Below are 22,480 nucleotides of genomic sequence, written 5' to 3'. Positions count from 1 at the left end.
CTACAACCTGGGCATGTGCCCTGACCAGGAATTGAATCGTAACCTCCTGGTTCATGGGTCAATGCTCAACCATGAGGGTAAAAAGTCAAAGATCATCCAAAGAAGAGAAACAGAGACCAGAGCCCACACTGGTTCTTGTCTCAGCTTGGGGTACTTTGCTCAGAAGGTATTGTTGCCCTCCAGCTGGCCCAGTTACTGGAAAGAAAGAGACTTAGAGAAATTTAAGGAAGTTACCCCAAAATGTAAGGTCTTCTGAGGAGTGGGGTGGGTCAGTGTTTCTCTACCCCAATGCTTGCCAGGATCAAAGGATATTATTAACTATGCCACATAATAATGAAGCCATGGGAATAGATTAATCCTCTGAAAAAAAAACACACATTGAAATGAACACTCTAATCAAAAGTTAGGCAGTGGAAAATGTTTATAGATAGGGGAAATCATCTGCTAGAGAACGTCAGGTTGATATGCTAAAGATAAAGAGAACTAAAAGAGCAATTTAAGGGCCCTCTTTATTTCTTTCAAAAAATCATACACATTTCAAAAACACCCTTTCAGAAATATTTCTGCCCACTTGCCTTACCATTTATGAGAGGCAATGGCAGAAAAAAAGAAAGAAAAAAATCTCATGGAACTTTGATTTGACAGGAGTGAAAAGTTTATTATCATCTAGAATGTTATACTTAACAATTGTGTGTCTACTATACCCCCAGGTAGTGTTGAAAGTTATGGAATTCATTTCAGTGAAACTGACTTTTTTGTTGCTCAGATGCCCATTTCTGAGCTCTCAGGCCAGGACAGGTGGAACCTGGGCAGAGTTTAGGTCCTCTCTGTAAAGCTCACTTATTCTCCTATTATATTATTCAGATTGAGATTGTCCATTGAGATTGAGATCATATATTGATAACAATAGTGTGATGGCTAATTTTATGTGTCAACTTGCCTGGGCCACAATGCCCAGATATTTGGTCAAACAGTTTTCTGAATATTTCTGTGTTTTTTAAATAAGATTAACATTGAAATTACTGGACTTTGAGTAAGCGGATTATGCTCTGTTTTAGTCACGTCAGGTGGCTATAACACAATACCATAGACTGGGTGACTTATAAACAACAGAAATTTATTTCTCATTGTTTTGGAGGCTAGAAATTTGAGATCAGGGCACCAGTACGGTGGGGTTCTGGATTGCAACCTGCCAACTTCTCAGTGTGTTGCATCCTCACAGAGCAGAGAGCAGAGTGAGGAAATGGTCTCTTCTTATGAGGGTACTATTCCCATTCACAAAGGCTCCACCTTCAAAGACCTAGTCATCTCTCAAAGGTCCCACCTCCAATAATGTCACGATAGGGATTAGAATTTCAACAAATTAATTTTGGGAAGACAAATATTCACACTATAACGTCCTCCATAATGTGTGTGGGAATAAAGACCTCATACAAACACTTGAAGGTCTTACTACAACCAAACCTGACCTCCCCTGAGCAAGAAGGAGTTGTATAAGTGGCCTGTCTTTAGACTTGAACTACAACTATTCTCTGGGTCTCCATCCTGCAGCCCTACCCTGCAGACTTGGAGCTTAGCAAGTCTTCACAATTGTGTGAGCCAATGCTTTACAATAAATTTCTGTATATACACACATTCTATCAATTCTGTTTCTGTAGAGACAGCTGACTAGTACAAATGGCTAATATTTACTGAGCATCTATTATGTGACAAGTATTTTTCCAATTGCTTTACAGAGGTATTAATTACTTCATTTAATCCTCACAACTAAGAAGTGGCTAGTTAAATAACAGTTAAAGCCAGCTCCTCTTTACAGAGGAAAAGGAGGTACTCCCCAATTAATTGGCCCAAATTGCACTTTTTGTGGCAAATTTGTTATGTAAACTCAGGCAATCTGATATTAGAGCCCATGCACATAATGACTGTTTCATCCCTTGCCAAAAATACAGGGAATTAGAGGAGGCATATTATCAAATCTCTCAAAAATGGACACTGGTCAAGTAGAACAATTTTCTTATTGCACTCAGGAAATGCCAATCGTGGAAATATATATTTATGTTGTTAATTAATAGGGAAAGGATGTTTTGCACTAAGACTGCAATCAGCCTCATTCAAGACTTTAAAGTTTAGAGCCTGAATGGAGTTGATTGCAGGCAAGATTCAGTGCTCATCAGACAATCAAATCACGCCATTTTTCCTAGACATTTTCTTACTTAACTGAACCATAAGTGACATCTTCAGAACAGATGATATTTCAATTTTTTCCTCCTAGTTATGCCCGGTTGAGTCATTATTGTTGGCCAGCAAATGAGTCTCTACAACCTTGAAAAAGTCAATGACCTTATTGTAAGCTCTGACCTTGCTCGCAGCATCTTCCCTGTTGATTTGTTAGCTCTGAGTATAGCATATTGTTTCTGTTGGGCAAGGTCTTTGAAGTTCCACTTTTGCCACCACTCCCTCCCTAATGATTTCAAGCTGTTCAAAGAACAGCTTTGAACCACAGGCGGGAGCCAAATGTTTTATAGTAAAGCTGATCTAAAACAAGACTTAAATAAAGCTTGCTTTTAGGGACCGGAGGGGGGTGGGGTATGAATAAACAGACAGTACATGCTCCAGAATGTCCCCTTTGCTTGATCATTCAGAGATAGGTTTGCCTTTCATTATGTGTAGCGAGAAAAAACACACAGACTTCTGGAATTTATAAAAAGTCAATAATGTAATAACTGCTTTACTAAGATTTAAAAGCAGTGCACATGAGATTTTATAATATGGAAGCATTTTCAAGGCAACTAGGATGCCAGCAAAAGAATAAAACTATTTCTTTGTATTGATTTTTTTTTCTTTTGACTTAAGGAAGCCTAGAAAGCAATACATTTGTTTCTTTAAAAGATGCAACAAAATTGGAATTTAATTTGTGTAGATAGTCCCCAAAATTTGGGACCATAGGGTAATCACTGTCATATTACTTTTATTTAAAATACTACTAAACAATAACTATTTACAACAAATGCTTTCAAAACCGATGTACTATTGCATAGATTTTGTTTCTTAGAACCTATCAATTAGGTTCAGATGTTATCGGACCATGCTTCTTCTATCAGCTCTGCAATCTAATTTCTTATACAGTTATCTGTAGTGATACATAACATTAGGCCGTGCATGTGTTAGATAATAAATAATTATTTCCTGAATGAATGATATTAGACAAAATAAAAACATACTTATTTTAAAGCCATAGGAAAACAGAAGGCTTTCCCACTAGAGGTATGTAAAATTGGAAGCAAGAAAAAAAAAAACACACATTAAAAAAAGTAGCTAATGTTCATCATTAATCCCTACATGATGTGTCTGGGATTGATAAGAATTACTTTCCCTTAGGTCCACAGATTCAGTATAGGGAAGGGCAGAGTAGAATTAGAGTGACTGAATCTCATGGGGAAAACACACACACACACACACACACACACACACACACACACACACACATTTCCATAAAAGTAAAAGACAAAGGGAAGACAGGAGAAGGAAAGGGAAAAAATGAATGGAAGGAGAAGCACACGGTGCCGGCTGTGGTGGCACATAGAGGGCATATCAGTTTCCTATTACTCCTGTAATAAATGACTGCAAACTTAGTGGGTTCAAACAAAACAAAATTTATTACCCAAGAGCTCTGGAGCTGAGAAGCCTTAAGTGTGTATTACAAAGCTCAAGTCAAGGTGCCAACAAGGCTGCATTCCTTCTGGAGGCTCCAGGGGAGTATCTGTTCTCTGCCCTTTTCAGTTTTTAGAGGCTGTCCATATTTTTGACACATGGTCCCACTTCATCTTCAAAGCCATCAATGGCTTGGGTTGTAACATAAGAAATAAAAGTCAAGTGATATCTGTTGTTTGGAAAGACTCTCAAAGATCATCTGGTAGTAGCTGAAGTTATTTTGCCAGAGAAAGAAGAAAGGGGATTTGGGCACATGGTTATCTCGATCTGTTTTATCTGTTTATTTTCTGTCTCTTCCGAGTAGAATATAATCTCCATGAGAGGTCTGGCAGGTAATAAGTATACAATAAAAAGCTTGGGGATGAATGACTTGATGAGGACGAAGTTTTTCTTTTGAGTCATAAAATAAGTGGAGGAAGACTAGATGTCTCCAGGTAGTCAGCTTCACCATATCCTGAGTGCTCGTCTGCAGTAGGAAAGAAAGAGACCAGTGGACCAATAGAAGCTGAATAAAGAAATGAAGGGAGCCTGGCCGGTGTGGCTCAGTGGTCATGTGTCAGCCTATGAACCAAGAGATCATGGTTCAATTCCCAGTCAGGGCACATGCCCAGATTGTGGGCTCTGTCCCCAGTGGGGGGCAGCCAATCAATGATTCTCTCTCTCTCATCATTAATGTTTCTCTCTCTCTCTCTCTCTCTCTCTCTCTCTCTCTCTCTCTCTCTTCTCTCTCTCTCTCCTCCTTCCTCTCTGAAATCAAGAAAAATTTATTTTTTAAAAAAAAGAATTGAAGTGAGTGAAAGATAACCTTGTTTAGATCCTAGTTCTCAGTTTATCTGAAGTCAGCCAATTTTTCAACTACCAAATTAAATGTACCAGTAACTTATATTTCATGATTAAGTTTGTTGAGTCAAATCTCTGTCTTCTATAACAGAAAAAGTCCTGGGAATACATCTGCCGTTGCCCTACCAAATCTCTCTCTTTCCTGAAATTAACTATAGTTTTCTGTTTCACTATAAGAACACACAGAACCTTGTCAGTTAGAAATAAATGCAGCTTTTTCTTCTCTTGCACAATGGAAATTTTAAGAAAAGGGAAGGTCTAGGCCATTTTATTTTATCCTCATAGGCTTTATTGAATGTCCTGAACATCTATGAATGTATTAATTTGCATGGTTGCTACTGCAATATATAATAGTGATTTAACATGAGACAAGAAATAAGCCTAGATTGAATCCTGGTTCAAATTTCAGAAGAGAGACTGGATGGAATTAAATACCCAAGACTAGGTCTCTTAAACTTTAATTATGTGTCTTGGTGAAAATGCCTGAATGTTTTCAGACCCTAGCCAATCCTATCCTAGTTGTGACAATGCAAAACAAACAAACAAAAAATCTAACCACCTTAAATATTATTCTTAATAACGGTGCCCAATAAACATGATACTTTCTTAATCCCTCTGTAAATACGTCAGCACCTCACCTTATACTCTTTTTTTTTTTCATCACTCCAGGCACCAAGGTCGATAAAACATTTGGAAGAAATGAATTTGTTGTACACATAGAAAGATATACTGGATGCAGCTGAACAAAAGACTTGTAGTGCACCATTTTATTGAACTCTTATTTCATTTCAAAAGCTGAACGGAAAAGAGGACCACTGCAGATCTATCAAGGATGTGGGCTTTAATATTTACTTTAGTCATAAAGAGCAAGTGACATGATGAGGACTCACCAGCACAGTAGAAACTCAGGTTGTCAGTACCAGAAAATGAAATTTTTATTTATGGAAGTTTTAAGCTCTAGAAATGATATGTATTATTTTTCTGTTCCTGCTGATTTATAGATTAAATGAATTAGTAGTCACTAAGTTGCAGCTTCATATTTTTCTCCTTAGAAACCAAGATTTAAAAAATGTCTAGGTAGAAGACTCAGAGAGCAGGCTGATAGCATTTGGAGGAGGGGGGCTGGGGCTGGAGAGATTAGGGCATAAAAAAGAGAAAGAACTCATGGATGCAGACAACATTGTGGTTGGTGATTGTAGGGGGGCAGGTAGGAGATGGTGGAGGGATAAATGGTGATGGGGAAAAATAAAATAAAAAAGAGGAAAAATGTTTAGGTGGAAAGTTTTTCAAGAGACAAGAGATAAACTGGTTAAAACGCCTAAACTTTCTTTAAAACAAAAGAACAGATTTACCATGAATGCAGACTTGCAGAGATATAGCTATTATGCTTTTGTTTTCCAGAAGATGGATAACATTAAATAATCCTTTCTCACATGTAATATGTAAAATAAATGTATTTTCTTTGGAAAATGGGATTCATTTTATGAGTCTCTTGAGTTTAAAACAGTGTATCCAGGTTACAATGCCTATATTGTCTCTATTTTTAAGTGAATATTCAAACTAAATTATTAGGCACCCAGCTTAAATAAGGGAATAAGAAGCAAAGCACAATATATGCTTCCATTTTCTTATTTTGAAGTTCTTTTATAAACCATCCTGATTTAATACCTATTGTACAAAATGAATATCTGAAGCCAGTTTATTAAACAGTGTATTTGCTATCAGAAAATATAAGGAAAAACACTGAAAACAATTGTGTTTCTACTTATTCAAGTTATTAATTTTATCAGAAGTATTTGCTGATCTCCTTATCTAATATTTCTCAAAAAGTGCAATTATTATTGATTGATTTTAGGGAGAGAGAGAAACATCATGTGTTATTCCACTTACCCATGCATTCACTGCTTGATTCTTGTATGTGCTCTGACTCAGGATCAAACCCGCAGCCTTGACATATTGGGATGACACTCTAACCAACTGAGCTATCGGGCCAGGGCTTCTTTCACTTAATTTCTTAATGGGATAGTGGGGTAAAAGGTTTCTACTATATGCCAGGCACTGTTTTAAAAATTGGAGACTTGGTGATGAGTAATAGACACAGTATTTTTCTTCACAGAGAACATTGATTAGAGGAGGTAGTAATAAATAATACACAAATAAACAATATAATTACCAGTTTTAATAATTATCATGAAAGAAATGGACCCAGGTGATATATAAGAAAATAATGGTTAGAGCGTATAATCTATCCCTAGCCGTAGATAATACTAAATTGTATGAGGTCAGGGAGAGAAACTTTTTGAAAAGGTGACACTGAAGCTGACTCATGAAGAATAAAAGGTAGCCAGGCATGTGGTAAAGAGGTGGAAAATATTTCAGTAGTTGGAACAGCAAGTGCAAAGCCTCTGAGGTGAAGAAAAGCTTGGCCAATTTCCAAAGCTGAAAGGAGACTGGTGATGAGAGGACATCAGAAAGGTGGGCTTCACCAGATAACACCTGGCGGCTGTGGCCTGAGTGTCTCCTTCTAAAATTCATGTGTTGAAACCTAATCTTCAATGTAACAGTATTAAAAGCTGGGGATTTGGGGAGGTGATTAAATCATGAGGGCAGAGCCTGCACAGCATAGGGATATAGTCAATATCACAATTATAGTGACAGCTGTTTATACTTATTGCAGCAATCATTTCCTAAGGTATATACATGTTAAATCACTATGTTTTATACCTGAAGCTAATATAATATGTCAACTATAGTTAAAAATGTAAATAAATATTTTTTTAAAAACTCTGCCCTGGCCAGTCTGGTCCAGCAGTAAGAGCATTAGCCTATGGACCAAAGGGTCATGGGTTCCATTCCTGGTCAAGAGCACGTACCTCGGTTGCGGTTAGATCCCCGATCCTGGTGGGGGCACGTCAGGGAGACAACAAATGCATATGTCTCTCACTTCCAAGTTTCCCTCTCTCTCTTTCTGGCCCCCTCATCACTCCCTTCCACTCTCTCTAAAAAAATCAATGGAACCTGGCCAGAGTGACTCACTGGTTGAGTGTTGACCTAGGAGCCAGGAGGTCATGGTTCGATTCCCAGTCAGAGCCCATGTCCACGTTTTGGGCTCGCTCCCTAGTGCAGGGGCATACAGGAGTCAGCCGATCGATGAGAAATATTCATTCATATAAATATTTCTAAACTTTGGAAAAGAACAGTGAGAGTCTGTGGCTTTCTTGCCTGGGCCTGCTGCCATACTCCCTCAACACAGATGATGCTGGAGCTCCAAAAGGGTGGGGCTGACCTAAAACCGGGAAGTTGCCTCTGAAGGGGGCTAATTTGATTTGGATCAACCAGAGAAAAATCAAGGAGTCTTGTCAGTAAAGGAAGAAAACTTGGTAGTATACTAATGAGAACAGCTCATAGCTCTTGAAGCTAAAGGTTTTGTACTTGGTTGAGGTCAGTAGAAACCAGTGCTTTCATATAAATTTAACATGGAAATCCTGAAAATGAAAGAACTATAGAGGGGCTAGATAGGTTGTCCACATATCCCTGGTGGACTGGAAGGCTGTATGCATATGCAGAGGAGACCTTAAAAAGCCCAAACTCTGAGTGCCTGGGAATCTTACACAGTCTTGAGTGCCTGGGAATCTGTTCACATGCACAGGGAAGGCCTGGCCGGGGAGGGGGAGTGGGTAAGGGGTTGTGCAGAAAATCATACTTTCCAGCCCACACACAGACTCATTGGCAGAAGACGGAAGGCTGACTGAGTCAAAGTAATTGAGCACAACCTCTGAATAAACATTGGCTAGCTATGAAGACATGCAGATATAGAAGCTACCCCTATGAATCCAGACTAAGAAATAAAATTAATAAAAACACCAAATGCTGGTGAGGACAGGAAGCAATAGGAACTCTCATTCCTTGCTGGTGGAAATTCAAAATAGGATAGCCATTTAGGAAGACAAATTGGCTGTTTTTATAAAACTAAACATACTCTTACCATACAATCCAGCAATTGTGCTCCTTGGTATTTATTCAAGGGAGTTGAAACTTACGTTTACAAAAGCCTGCACATGAATATTTATAGCAACTTTATTAATAATTGCCAAAACTTGGAAACAACCAAGTCCTTTTGAAGGTAAGTGGCTATATAATTTTTGCTTTCTCCAGACAATAGAATATTATTCAGTGTGGGGAAAAAAAAGAGCTATGAAACCTCGGAAGGACATGGGAGAACCTTAAATGCATATTCTTAAGCAAAAGAAGCCAGTCTGAAAAGATTATATACAGTATGGCCCCAACTTTATGACATTCTGGGAAAGCTAAAATGATGAAAACAGTGAAAGGATCAGAGGTGGCCAGGAATTGTGGGCGGGAGGAGATGGATAGACAGAGCCCTTATTGCCTAGTGACAATGCAGTCATCATAAGATTGTAGAACAGTGCATTACTCAGGTGGTTGTGGTGATGCTGGTGTAAACAAGCATACTGCCCTGCCAGTCACATAAAAGTGTACCACATATACTATGTACAGTACATAATACTTGATGACGACAATAAATGACTATATTACTTGTTTATGTATTTACTACTATACTATACTTTTTACCATTATTTTGGAGTGTACTCTTTCTACTTATAGAAAAAATTTGCCGTAAAATTGTATGCTGTGTTAGGAGGCAGCAGCTTCATATATCATATTTTCCACATTTCTTGATTGCATCATTTTCTTTTGCTTGATTTAGATCTTGTATTGTTTTGTACAGTTATGTTTGATACAAGCTTATAGTCTAGGAGCAATAGGCTATACCATATATGCTAGGTGTGTAGTAGGCTATACCATTTAGGTTTGTGTAAGTGCATTTTATGATGTTTGCACAATGATGAAAATTGCCTAAAGACACAATTATGAAAACATATATCCTTGTCATTAATTGGCACATGACTGTGTCTTATTTACAAATTGATAAGCTGATTCTAAAATTGATATGGGAATCCATGCAATTTTTGAACTAATTTTTTAAAATGAATATCTGAAGCCAGTTTATTAAACAGTGTATTTGTTTTCAAAAAGAACAAATTTGAAGCTCACACACCACACTTAAAAAACTTACTAAAAAGCTACAGTATACCAATCAAGACTGTATGATAGTAGCATGAGGGTAGACATATGTATCAGTAGAACAGAATTTAAAGACTAGGAATAAACACATTTATGTTCAATTTATTTCAACACAGGGCAATTAAATGCAGAAAAGACAATTTATTTTTAAAAATCTAATTCTCCTCAGATTGTTGTTTGTTCTTTAAAGTTTAAAATTACTTTATATTTAAGCATGGTGTGAGATAATGAGGAGTCAGAAGCAGGTAGGCAGTTAGGGAGGGACCTACAAGGAGAGAAATGTAAAGGGGAAATGAAGGTGAACCCTGCAGTTGTGAGCAGGAACCAGTTCATCAGTCACACTCTGTCCCATGTAAAATCCCAAGAACAAAGGGCCTTGGTCATGGTCTGGACACACAAGGTGGGGAAAATGAGCAGAAACTTTGAAGTTTAAAATGTATGGATCTTGCTAGGGCTGAATTTTTTGGACCAACCAATGCAAAGGTAGCAGGGCACATATTAACCCTAGACAAAGAAGCTTCTGCAGCAACCTGCTCAGGGTGCCCTTCCTGCAGCAGGGAGCTTTTCTGTAATTGCTGGGGTGTTTCTCAGCATCTAGAAGGGTTTAGGAATCTGGAAAGGGGGCTGTGAGTAAATTAATAAATAGACTAGACATGAAATATAAATTTGGAAGGCATTTTGGGGGGAGCCGGAGGAGACTTAGCTATAGTAACCAAGTTCCCTGAATCTCTGGACCCCTAGCTTTTAATTAACACAAATTGACCTAAAGCAAAGCAGATATACATATCAAAGGTAAGGTTTGGTATATAGCAGGCATTGTCAGGTTGGGGGAACTGCCTTTGGATAATATATGCAGATTTTCAGGTTATTCCAGCAGCAGGTAATATGATTTAGCCCTGCTGAATATAGAAGCCCATCAACCTTTTGAGGACTTCTTGCATTTATGACCTGCTGGAATTAGCCACCAGCATGTAATAAAACTTTGCTTTTGCTCATCTCTTTGTCTGTGAACTCATTCTTCAATTTTGTGAGACAAAGAACTTGGACCAGAACAGAAAATTGGTATCAATAAGAGTCAGTTCATTTTTCCTCCTCACCTCATGCATAAATATTAACTCAGTATATAATTATTTACAGTAAAAGAAAAAACTATAAAACTTCTAGAAGAAAACTTAGAAAGCTTTGTGAGTTCATGTTAGGCAAATATTTGTGAATATGACACCAAATGCATAACCTAAAGAAGGAAAAATTAAAAATATGGACTTAATCAAAATTAAGAAAATAAAGACAAGTCACAATCTATAAAAACTATTTAAAAATCACATATCTGATAAAGGATTTGTATACAGACTATATAAAGAACTTAACATTCAATAATATAAAAATATAGAAATGAATTTATAAATGAGCAAAATAATTGAATATACATTTCAATGAATGATATATATGAATAGCTAATAATCTCATGAAAAGATCCACAATATAATTACTCATTAATGAAATGAAAATTTTAACCATAATAAGATACCACTACATATCTACTAGATTTGCTTCATTAGAAACAAAGAGAATTCATGAGGATGCAGGGAAATTGGATTCCTAGTGAGATTGCATATTCATGTAATAGAATATTATCCAACAATAAAGATGAGTGAAATAATGGTTCATGTAACAACATGGATGTGATATAGTAAGCAGTTAGATAGTCATGAGCAGAGTACAACCAATAGACCAGGTACTGAAGGTCAGCAGGGCAGAAAGCTCTGGGACCTAGCAACAGGTAAACCTGGGAGAGCAAGGACCTCATCCTAGTATGTTGCTAGCCATGTGGTAGATGCCCTTAGAAACAAGGAGGGCCAGAGAATAGCTTCATACAACTACCATAGAAGTCTTTGCATGAGCAATCCCTTAAGCTTTGAGCCCTCAGCACATCAAATAATCTTAGCAACAAAGCCTCAGATATGTTGACCACAGAGTCAAAGTTTTGGTCAAACTAGAGATAACATCTAGGCATCAGTTGTGTTTCAGCTCCAGGTCCAGAAAAGCAGCAAGGCCAGGTGAGGGAACACCATGGCTGACATCAGGACCAGCAGCAATGACCCATCAGTGGAGACCACAACCCTGAAAGGACACACCTGGAAAGCTGATGAATATTCTGTTTGGATCCTCCCCTGGGACCTACCCTAGGTCCCTGCTCTTGGAAAGCAGATAAAGGCCCTCAAGTCAAAGGCCGTGCCTTTCCGCCCCCTTGCCCTCAAGGCATGCACTTTGGCTTTCCTTCTCCTAAGCTCCAAGGGCCCTTCTTTTGCTTCTGTAACTTTTTTTTTCTGAGTCCATACAGCCCAGCTGGCTCACTTATTCCACTGTGCACTTCTCCTAACCCTGTAACTTTCTAAAAACAAACAAACAAACAAAAAATTAATTGTTTTTTAGTTCCTTGGCTCTAAATTCTTTTCTTAGCCAAATTCAAGGACTGAGATCTAAGATCCGGTGCCATTTGTCTTTAACAGTCATGCCTCAAAAGCATTATGCTACGTATAGTCACTATTTTCTGTGTAATACATTTATTTAAACAACAAAATAAACAATTAAGTTAAAAATTGCATATATGATGCTTGAAAAGAGCAAAAATTGTGGGAGCGTTATATGACTGACTGAAGTTTGGGAAATATGTATATTTTAATGTAACTATCTTCAAGAGCTGGTACAAAAATGAGCCATAGCCAGCTATTATCCTCTAGGTCTTGTCCCTTTCTTACCAGCATACCAGTCACTTATAATGGAACATGGAATTCTTTGTTGCTAATCCTAAACACAATTGTCCTCCAAAACTAGGCCCCACTAAATCACTCCTAATGTGCAATATTTGATGTGGAAGTCAAATCTATTTTCCACGCTTAATATAAATTTGCTTTTCAACACCATGGCTAAGAAAAAAATTAATGTAGAGATGTGGAAATTAAGGGCCTATCAGGAAAGTAGCTGACAGAGTAATCTGCAGGTTCCAGCCATAGGAAGCCAAAGGAGGTACAGTGAGGGTGCTGGGTGTCCAAGGCAAGAGACTATAAACAAAGCAAAAAAGAAAGGCAAATCTGACAATGTAGCTTTCCTGATTCCACTACCTAAAGCTTTTCAGAGGATAAAGTCCAAATTCTTTAGCTGATAGTTCAGGCTTTCATGATCTGACCATGGACTATCTAACCAACCATTCATCTTCAATAGACACCCATATTACTTTTCTCTCATATTCAATTTCAGAACACTTGACCATTTCACAACATTCTGTGTATGTTTCTGTTTCTGAGAGTTAACCCAGCATTTCTCTACAAGGAATCCTGCTTCTGCCATTATCTTACCGCATCCCAATCTATTCTATTCTACCCCTAGAAAAGTCTGCTATTTTCTTAAGGCTTATCCCAGACATGAGCCCACAGGAATCCCTCAGGTCATGTACTCATTGTTTTGTTGTTTTGTTTTTTTTAACAGAATTTTTTATGACTTAAAAATTCTCTACAGAAAAGGCACACCCTTTCTTTTATTTCTTAAATTAAATCTTTATTGTTGAAAATATTATATATGTCCCCCATTGACTACTTCTACCCTATCCCTGCTTCTCACCCCAGGCCTTCACCACCCTGTTATCTGTGTCCATGGGTTATCCATACAGGCATACAAGTTCTTTGGTTGCTCACCCATCTTCCTACTCACCCATCATCCCCTGCCTTCCCTCTGAGATTCCACAATTTGTTCTATGCTTCTATGTCTCTGAATCTATTTTGTTCATCAGTTTATTTGTTCATTAGATTCCACGTACAAGTGAGATCATGTGATATTTGTCTTTCTCTGACTGGCTTATTTCACTTAGCATAGTACTTTCCAGGTCCCTCCATGCTGTCTCAAAGGGTAAGAGATTCTTCTTTTTTATTGCTGCATGGTATTCCATGATGTAAATGTACCATTGCTCTTTTATCCACTCATCTACTGATGAGCACTTGGGCTGTTTCCAGATATTAACTATTGTAAATTAGTTATTGTGCTGGTATGAACATAGGAATATATATATTCTTTCTGATTGGTGTTTCTAATTTCTTAGGATATATTCCTAGAAGTGGGATCACTGGGTGAAATGGGAGTTCCATTTTTAATTTTTTGAGGAAACTTCATACTATTTTACACAGTGGTTGCACCAGTCTGCATTCCCACCAGCAGTGCACTAGGGTTCCCTTTTCACCACATCCTTGCCAGCACTTGTCATCTGCTTATTTGTTGATGGTAGCCCTTCTGACAAGTGTGAGGTGATACATCATTGTCCATTTAATTTGCATCTCTGATGATCAGTTAATTTCAGCATTTTTTCATATGTCTCTTGGTCATGTGTATGTCCACTTTGGAGAAGTGTCTATTTAGGTCCTTTGCCCATTTTTTATTTGAATTGTTTGTCTTCCTTTTGTTAAATTGTATGTGTTCTATGTGTTCCTTATATATTTTGAATATTAACCCTTCATCAGATGTATCATGACTAAATATGTTCTCCAATGCAGTTGGCTCCCTTTACATTTTGTTGATGGTTTCTTTCGCTGTGCAGCTTTTTTTTTTTATGTAGTCCCATTTGATTATTTTCTCCTTAGTTTCATTTGCTCTAGGAATGTATGGGTAAGCACATTGCTACAAGAGATGTCTGAGATTTTGCTGCCTATGTTTTCTCAAAGATTTTTCATGGTTTCATGACTTACATTTAAATATTTTATCCATTTTTAGTTTATCTTTGTACTGTGTAAGTTGGTGGTCTAGTTTCATTTTTTTGCATGTATCTGTCCAATTTCCCCCAGCACCATTTATTGAAGAGACTGTTTTGTGTCCACTATATGTTTTTGCGTCCATTGTCAAATGTTAATTGAGTATAATTAGATTAATTTCTGGGATCTCTGTTCTGTTTCATTGATCTATATGCTTGTCCCTGTGCCAGTACCAGGCTGTTTTGATTACAGTGGCTTTGTAGTATAACTTGATATCTGGTATTATGATCTCTCCAACTTTGTTCTTCTTTCTCAAGATTGCTGCAGCTATTTGGTTCCACATAAATTATTGGAGTGTTTGTTCTAGGTCTGTGAAATATGCCATTTGTTTGTTAATAAGGATTGCATTGAATCTGTAGATTGCTTTGGTTAGTATGAACATTTTAATGATGTTAATTCTACCAATCCATGAACACTGTATATTCTTCCACTTGTTATTATCTTCCTCTATCTCTTTTTTTCAATGTCCTGTAGTTTTCTGAGCAGGGATCGCCAACCAGTGGTCCCTGGACCACTGGCAGTCCATGAGGTCTGAAAGACTGGCGACCACTGGTTTAAGGAAATCTTTGGAGCAGCAGTCACCAACGGGTGGTCCGTGAGTTCCGAAAGGTTGGCGACTGCTGTTTCCAAGTACAAGTCTTTTATCTCCTTGATTAAATTTATTCCTAAGTATCTTAATTTTTTTGTTGCAATGGTAAATGGGATTGCTTGTTTAGTTTCTCTTTCTGAGAACTCATTATTGGTGTATAAAAATTCCATCAATCTCTGGCTATTAATTTTGTATCCTGCTAAATTTACTAAATCTAGTAGTTTTTTGGTGGAGTCTTTAAAGTTTTCTATTGACAATATCTTGTCATCTGCAAATAATGACAGTTTTACTTCTTCATTTCAATGCAGATGCCTTTTATGTTTTCTTCTTGTCTGAGCACTGTGGCTAGGACTTATTGAATAAGAGTAGTTAAAGCGGACATTCCTGTCTTGTTCCTGTTCTTAGGGGAAATGGTTTTAGTTTTTGCCCATTGAGTATAATGCACTAGTACATTGTAGGTTTGTCATATATGGACTTTATAATATTGAGATATGATCCCTATATTCCTACTTTGGTGAGAGTTTTTATCAAAAATCGGTTTTGGATGCCATCAAATGATTTTTCTGCATCTATTGATATGATCATGTGATTTTGTCTCATGTTTATTGATTTGGGAATATTCTATCAGCCTTGCATCCATAGAATAAATCTACTTGGTCATGGTATATGATTTTTTTAATAGATTGTTGGATCCAATTTGCTAATATTTTGTTGAGGATTTTAGCATCTGTGTACATCAGGGACATTGGCCTGTAATTCTCATTCTTTGTAGAGTCTTTATCTGAATTTGGAATTAAGATAATGCTGGTTTCATAAAAAGAGATTGACAGTGTTCTTTCCTCTTGGATTTTTTGAGATACTTGGAAAAGTATAGATGTTAGCTGTTCTTTGAATGTTTGGTAAAACTCTCCTGTGAAGCCACCAGGGCACAGTCTTTTGTTTGATTGGAGTTTTTTATTATTGTTCTATTTCATAAGTTGATATTGACCTATTAAAGTTTTCTGAGTCTTCCTGATTCAGTTTTGGAAGATTGTATTTTTCTAGGAATTTATCCATTTAATCCACATTGTCTAGCTTGTTGGCATAGAATTTTTCATAGTATTTTCTTACAATCCTTTGTATTTCTGTGGTGTCAGTTGTTACTTCTAAGGTGTTGTTTCTGATTTTATTTATTTGGGTCCTCTCCCTTTGTTTCTTGATGTATCTGGTAAATAGTTCATCAATATTTTTTTATCTTTTTTAACAACCCGCTCTAATCTTTATTATTTCCTTCTTTCCACTTACTCTGGGTTTTTCTTATTGTTCTTTTTTCTAACTTTGTTAAGTTGTAAGGTTAAATAGTTTATTATTAATGTTTGTTGTTTTTTTGAGGTAGGCCTGTAGTGCTATGAACTTCCTTCTCAGGACTGCTTTTGCTGTGTCCCATCAATTTTGGGTTGTTGTGTGTTTATTTTCATTTGTTTCCAGGAAATTTTTTATTTATTTCTTGATCTCAATGGTAACCTATTCATGGTTTAATAACTGCTACTTAGCCTCCATGTGTTTGAATGTTTTGAGTGTTTTTACAGTAGTTGATTTCTGATTTCATTCCATTGTTACGTAAGAAGATGCTTGATACAATTTCAGTCTTCTTGAACTTGTAGAAACTTGTTATGTAGCCTATCTTTGAGAATGACTCATGTGCTCTCGAGAAGAATGTATATTCTGCAGCTTTGGGTGAAATGTCCTATAAATGTTAATTAAACCCATCCAATCCAGTGTGCCATTTACTAGGTGTATCAGTTACTAATGGCAATTTTGTAATAAAATAAAACACGATAATTTCAAGATAAACATCAAAAGTGCTTTATTCAAAGTAATGTCCATTGCTTGCTACACACTTCCCCCATCTTTCAGGTAATTTGTGGATACTGTCCCAATAGAACTTTTCTTGTTTTTAGGCAAACCATTCAGAGACCCAATTTTCCACCTCTTTATACGTTTTGAAGTGCTGCTCAGAAAGCATGTGTGTCATCGATCAGAACAAGTGGTAATCTGAAGGAGCAAGGTCTGGTGAATACAGCAGGTGGGTTAATACTTCCCAGGCAAGATCTTTTAACGTGTCTTTAACTGGTTTTGAAGTGTGTGATGGTGCGTCATCATGAAGCAAAATTACTTTGCTATGTCTTCTGGCCCATTCTGGTCATTTTATAATCAAAGTGTCATTCAAATTGATTATTTGTTGTCCATAGCGATCAGTATTAATGGTTTCACCTGGTTTTAGAAGCTCATAATACACCACACCTTCCTGCTTTGCCATCATTATTCTGAATTCTATGCTTGATAAATTTCTTATCTACATTTAATTTAGCTCTTCTTGTGGGGAATTCTCTTGTTCTTTAACTTGAGATTTTTTTTTTTTTTTTTGGTCTCCCCATTTTATCTTCCAGTTTGGGTTGGTGAATTTGTATTTGGTGGATCTGCTATGCTTCCCAATCCCTAGTGTATGATAGTGTGAAATGCTATTTCTGACTAATTAGATTTGGCAAAGGCTCAAAGCCTTCAGTGTCCTACCTCTGCCTGCAGACTGATTGGATTCAGTCTTGAATAGTTCTCAGGCAATTGTCCAGATTTGGGTGAAGAGGTTTACCAACAAGGAGGGGCTATTGTTTCTGCCTGGAGGCTAGTTGTTATCTCAGTCTCTTAATGGACCTCAGAAACTCCACATAGTGATGCAAGGGTTTTTTGGTTTGTTTTTGTTTTTGTTTATCAGGGTGGGGTAACTCTCTTCCCCAGGAAAAAGCTGCCTGACAGGTAAAGGTCTGTCTGAGAAAAATGTCCTCCACAGTCTGAGGGAATAAATCAGCAGATGAAACCATGGTATCTGTCTTCTGAGCTCTACTGCCAGTGCTCCCAACCCTGGCTTCTGCTCACACAACTCCAGTCCACTATGCCCTCCCTCTGCTGGAGCCAAGGTGAGTGGCTGCACCCAAAATTGTGTGCATTGGCCCTTTAATAGGGTGCCTACATTTCCAGCTGTCTTTCCCTGCCAGCCAACAACCCTGCTGCTTTTCAAAGACAGATGCTATGTGGGCACCTTTCTCAGTTCTGCTGCTCTTGGCTGGGGTGCTCAGCTTGGGGTGTAGACCCCAGAGTTCTTAGTGGTAACCCCCACAGGTGAGATATCTCCCTGGAACTGGAACTACTATTTGTGGGTGCCCAGATAATGGTATCCTTGTTGTATTTTAGAAATTACAAACTTGAAAGAAGGTTAAAAGGCATAGTTCAAAAGTGAGGAGACTTATAATAACTAAAGGTCTAGTAAGAGGTAAGCCAGCCCTTTCATGCCTCTGTCTTTCCTACCAGTCTCTATGCAGCCTCCACTTTCCTTCCTTGGTTTTCATGGTTCTCTCCAGCTAGTCTTCAGTTGATTATTTAGGCTGGTATTTTTGTACTTTAGTTTTAATTCCAGTTTGGTCCTGGAAGAGTGTCAATGGTAATATCTACTTAGTCTGCCACCATTTTTAATCCTCCATCTGCTCCCTCTTCTGATTTTTTGTAGCAATTTGCTCATTCCTCTGGTTTGACAACTCTCATTTTGTATGTGGTTATTCATTTGTTGGTTCCTAGCTCAGGGAACATGACTAGTTCTAAATATCCAGAACCATTTACTGGTCATAGCACTAAGCATGCTTTTTAAATCAACACCTGTAACAGTTTCAACCAGGGATGACCTTATTTTGATAGTAAATGCTTTATTAATAGTAAGCAATGATTCAAATTTTATAATATAAGTAGCTCTCCCTCACTTTCCATCCCCACCCCCACATCCATATAGGCTGTAATGTGCTTCACTAAGTGGCAGCATCAGACTTGGTCCATTGTAAGAAATCACAAGTGGGCCTGTCAACTTTTACGAATAATGAAAACGTGCATAGGAAGATATCTGAAATATGACAGTGAACAGGACAGTCATTTCTCCATCTTAAGACAGAAGAACAATCATATGAAAGGATTAATTCCAGAAATAAATGAGGTAGTCATTCAATGAGGTTGATTTATAGATCTGGCGGATTGCAACATATTTACCAGTGTAGCAAGGTATCAAGCAATAGTGCAGGAAGTGAATTCTTCAATTTGACTTAGGTTTGATTAAGGTTTTTAATGACTAAGCATGGTTGTTTAGTATCAGAACTTATTTTGTTCTCTAAACCCATCTCCTTTTCAATCTGTATATAATTCGATGTGATGGGATGTTAAAAGTGAGCACACTTTATTACCCTTCATGGCAGAGCTTTTCCACTTGCATGTACCCCTAAGCCTTTTACTGCCTCATATGGGAGTCAGATATTCTCCTATCCTACATAATAAAAAGGTAATATGTAAATTACCATCACTCCACTACGCCCACGATTGGGCCAGCGGGAGACACAGGGGGCGGGACTCGGGGTGGCTGGGTGGTGATTGGGCCGGCAGGACGCTGAGCTCGCGCGTTGCCAGCGGCAACGCAAGCTCAGCGTCTGCGCCATGGCTGTGCTGCAGCACAGACGGGCCTCTGGGGCAGCGAGCCGGCGTTTTGGAGGTTTGGAGGCGGTGCGGGTGGGCGGGCGGCGCGGCTCCCGGGGGAGGAGTCTGGCGGCAGTTGGGCCGCAGGAGCGAGCGGCGGTGTCCCGGTGTCCCGGTGTCCGTGGGTTTCCACGAAGGCAGAGGAGGCGGCGGTGGCTCCAGCATTCCTGGGTGGGAGGCAAAGGCAAGACCCTGGCTTCCACGAAGGCAGAGGAGGCGGCGGTGGCTCCAGCATTCCTGGGTGGGAGGCGAAGGCAAGACCCTGGCCTGGGCTCCGGCCGCAGGAGGACCACGCCCCCGCCCCGCCTCGCCCTAGGGGCCCAGGGACTTCGGAGCTGCCAGCCACACTGGGTCCCGACCAGCGGACAGACAGCCTACACATGCATGATTAAATCATACACTGGGCCTCTAGTTCTTATAAGAGAATTGCTGCATGGATTGTCTTTCTCTGTTGCTAGCGGGAGTGGGATTCTTGACATGCAGCTGGAATAAGCATGGCCTCCACAGGAGGATGAGATATGGTATAAAGCTTTATTTGCGTGGAATTACATACCAGATCTCAAAAGTTCCATTTCCCTTAAACCAGTCCTAGAGGACGTGCAGCTAGGGATGCAGCAGAGCTGAAAGCAAAGCCAGTGTCCACAGTTTGTGTTCCACGGTAGAAATGAGTCCATCACAGCACCATGCTAGTTGCAGCCCATCAGTCCAGTGTGTGTCAGGTCCACATTGCCATGAGCCATGCTGACAAATGCAGGAGTATAAGAGCACACCCCCTCCAACAAGAGTCCCAAGAGATAAAAGAAAAATTCAAGAGAGGGCCCCTTTGCTCAGGAGCTTATGTAGCTCCGATTTTCTGCCCTTGCAGTGGCCATGCCCACCTTGGTCAATGACCTGACGCCAGGTGAGACGGACAGGTAATCATCTTCCCTATGTCACCCAGACCTCCCTGAGCATGTCTGTGATATTTGGCCTTCCCTTTGATCCTTTCCAGTTAATTAATAACTGAGTTAAGTACAAGGATATAATTCCACCCTGAGAAAAAAGGAAGCTCTGATAATGTTACAAAGAAGAAATGGAAAGATTTCCATTTTCTTGTAACTGCTTCCTGCTGTCGCGGGGTGTAGATCTGCCTATTCCAAGGGTCAGAGGCTCACCCAGTCTGACAGATGAAGGGGGAAGCAAACAGGGAAAGGAGTCTTTGTAGGGAAGAGGGATTCTGTGACGTCCATGTCAGGCTGGTGTCCCTGGGAGGTGACGTGAGTGATGTTCAGAAGGATGACGTATCGAACAAGCTGGTATCCTTGTTGTATTTTAGAAATTACAAACTTGACAAGAAGGTTAAAAGGCAAAGTTCAAAAGTGAGGAGACTTATAATAACTAAAGGTATAGTAAGAGGTAAAAATCCTTGTGAGAAAGGGAAAGATTAACTTACAGTATCCCCAATTAGGTTGGAGAAATGGCTTCCCTGAAAGCAGATGTGTTGCATCTGTCTGAAGCCCCTTTGTCCACCATAATGAATCTAAATTAAGATAAAGGAAATATTCCAAGATTCCCCCCATGAGAAACTGGGCCTTTCTGACCTACTTGGGTAGAAAAGGGAAAGCAGATTCAAGTGAAGCTGGTAGACCAACCATGTTTCATTGACTCAACTGTAAGTCCAGACTGTTAAGTCTCATTACAGGAAACAGTTATGCATATGACTTCTATAGCGAAGCCTATACTGTGTGTACAAGCAATCAGATAAGCAAGGACATAGGCATACATTCTATGAAAACATAAGCAAACAAAACATAAAAGTTGCTGCATGAATCAAATTATAAGCCAGTTGTAGAGATTTTAAAACGTAAGGCTTTTGTTAGAATAAAAGCAAGTAATGACAATCTGAAAGATTGTAGTTAGAACATCTCTGGTGATGTTATCAGGTACTGAGGTCTGTAGAGCATATATAGACACAGCCTTAAAAACAAAACTTTGAAGACAATTTATTGCACTGGAGTTCAATACCCTCAATTGGACATTTTGGTTTTCATTGAAACACATTTATTTTCTCCCTAAGATTACTCTTATGATTAAAGAGACTGTATTAAGTTCAGTTTTAGTTTGGCTTGATTATTTGCATAAACACAACAAGTGCAGTAAATGATTAAATTGATTGCATAGACTTTCTCAAACTTGCTTTGCTAGAATCCCATTCATTCATAAGGACTCTTTATATTGACCTTTAGTCAGCAGTCAGCCCCCAGGGCAGAGAAGGCAAGGCTATGGTTGCTATCAGGCTGTACCCAGAACACCTGTAGATTTGGATCAAGTCCTTGAGATCCTCAAAAGTGTCAAGTTCATTTCCTGCCAATCTTTGTTCCTTCCCTCTAAAGATTGTCATGAACCACATGATCAGGTCATTTTTTGCAGGTGGCTTAAAAAACAAACACAACTTTATTGTTGAAAGCATTATATATGTCCCCTTTTTTCTCCCATTGACCTCTTCCAGTCCATCCCCCCATCCCCTATCCCAGGCCTTCACCACCCTATTGTCTGTGTCCATGGGTTATGCATATATGCATACAAGTTCTTCGGTAGATCTCTTCTTACCCACCGACCCTCCCCCACCTTGCAGGAGGCTTTTGATTGGCTTTATCAGCTTGAGACTCAGTCTCAATTCCTTAAGGCTTTCTGGTAACATTCACAATCTAAGCATGACTCTCTTAGACATGGCATTCCAGAAAAAGTCTTAGTCAATAAGACCACATAGTTTGGAACTGGTCTTATTGGATTTATGCAAAGAAATGCATTGCCATGACTCATTAAGAATGGCTAAATTATCTATATAATAAAGGGCCAGGGTCATAATGACTGTTACCACCGAAGGCTCAATCAGACCAGAAGTCAGTGCTGG

The sequence above is a fragment of the Cnephaeus nilssonii genome (assembly GCF_951640355.1).
Source record: "Cnephaeus nilssonii genome assembly, chromosome: 3".
Taxonomy (NCBI): Eukaryota; Metazoa; Chordata; class Mammalia; order Chiroptera; family Vespertilionidae; genus Cnephaeus; species Cnephaeus nilssonii.
The sequence above is the reverse complement of the archived record's forward strand: the minus strand, read 5'-3'. Positions refer to the sequence as shown.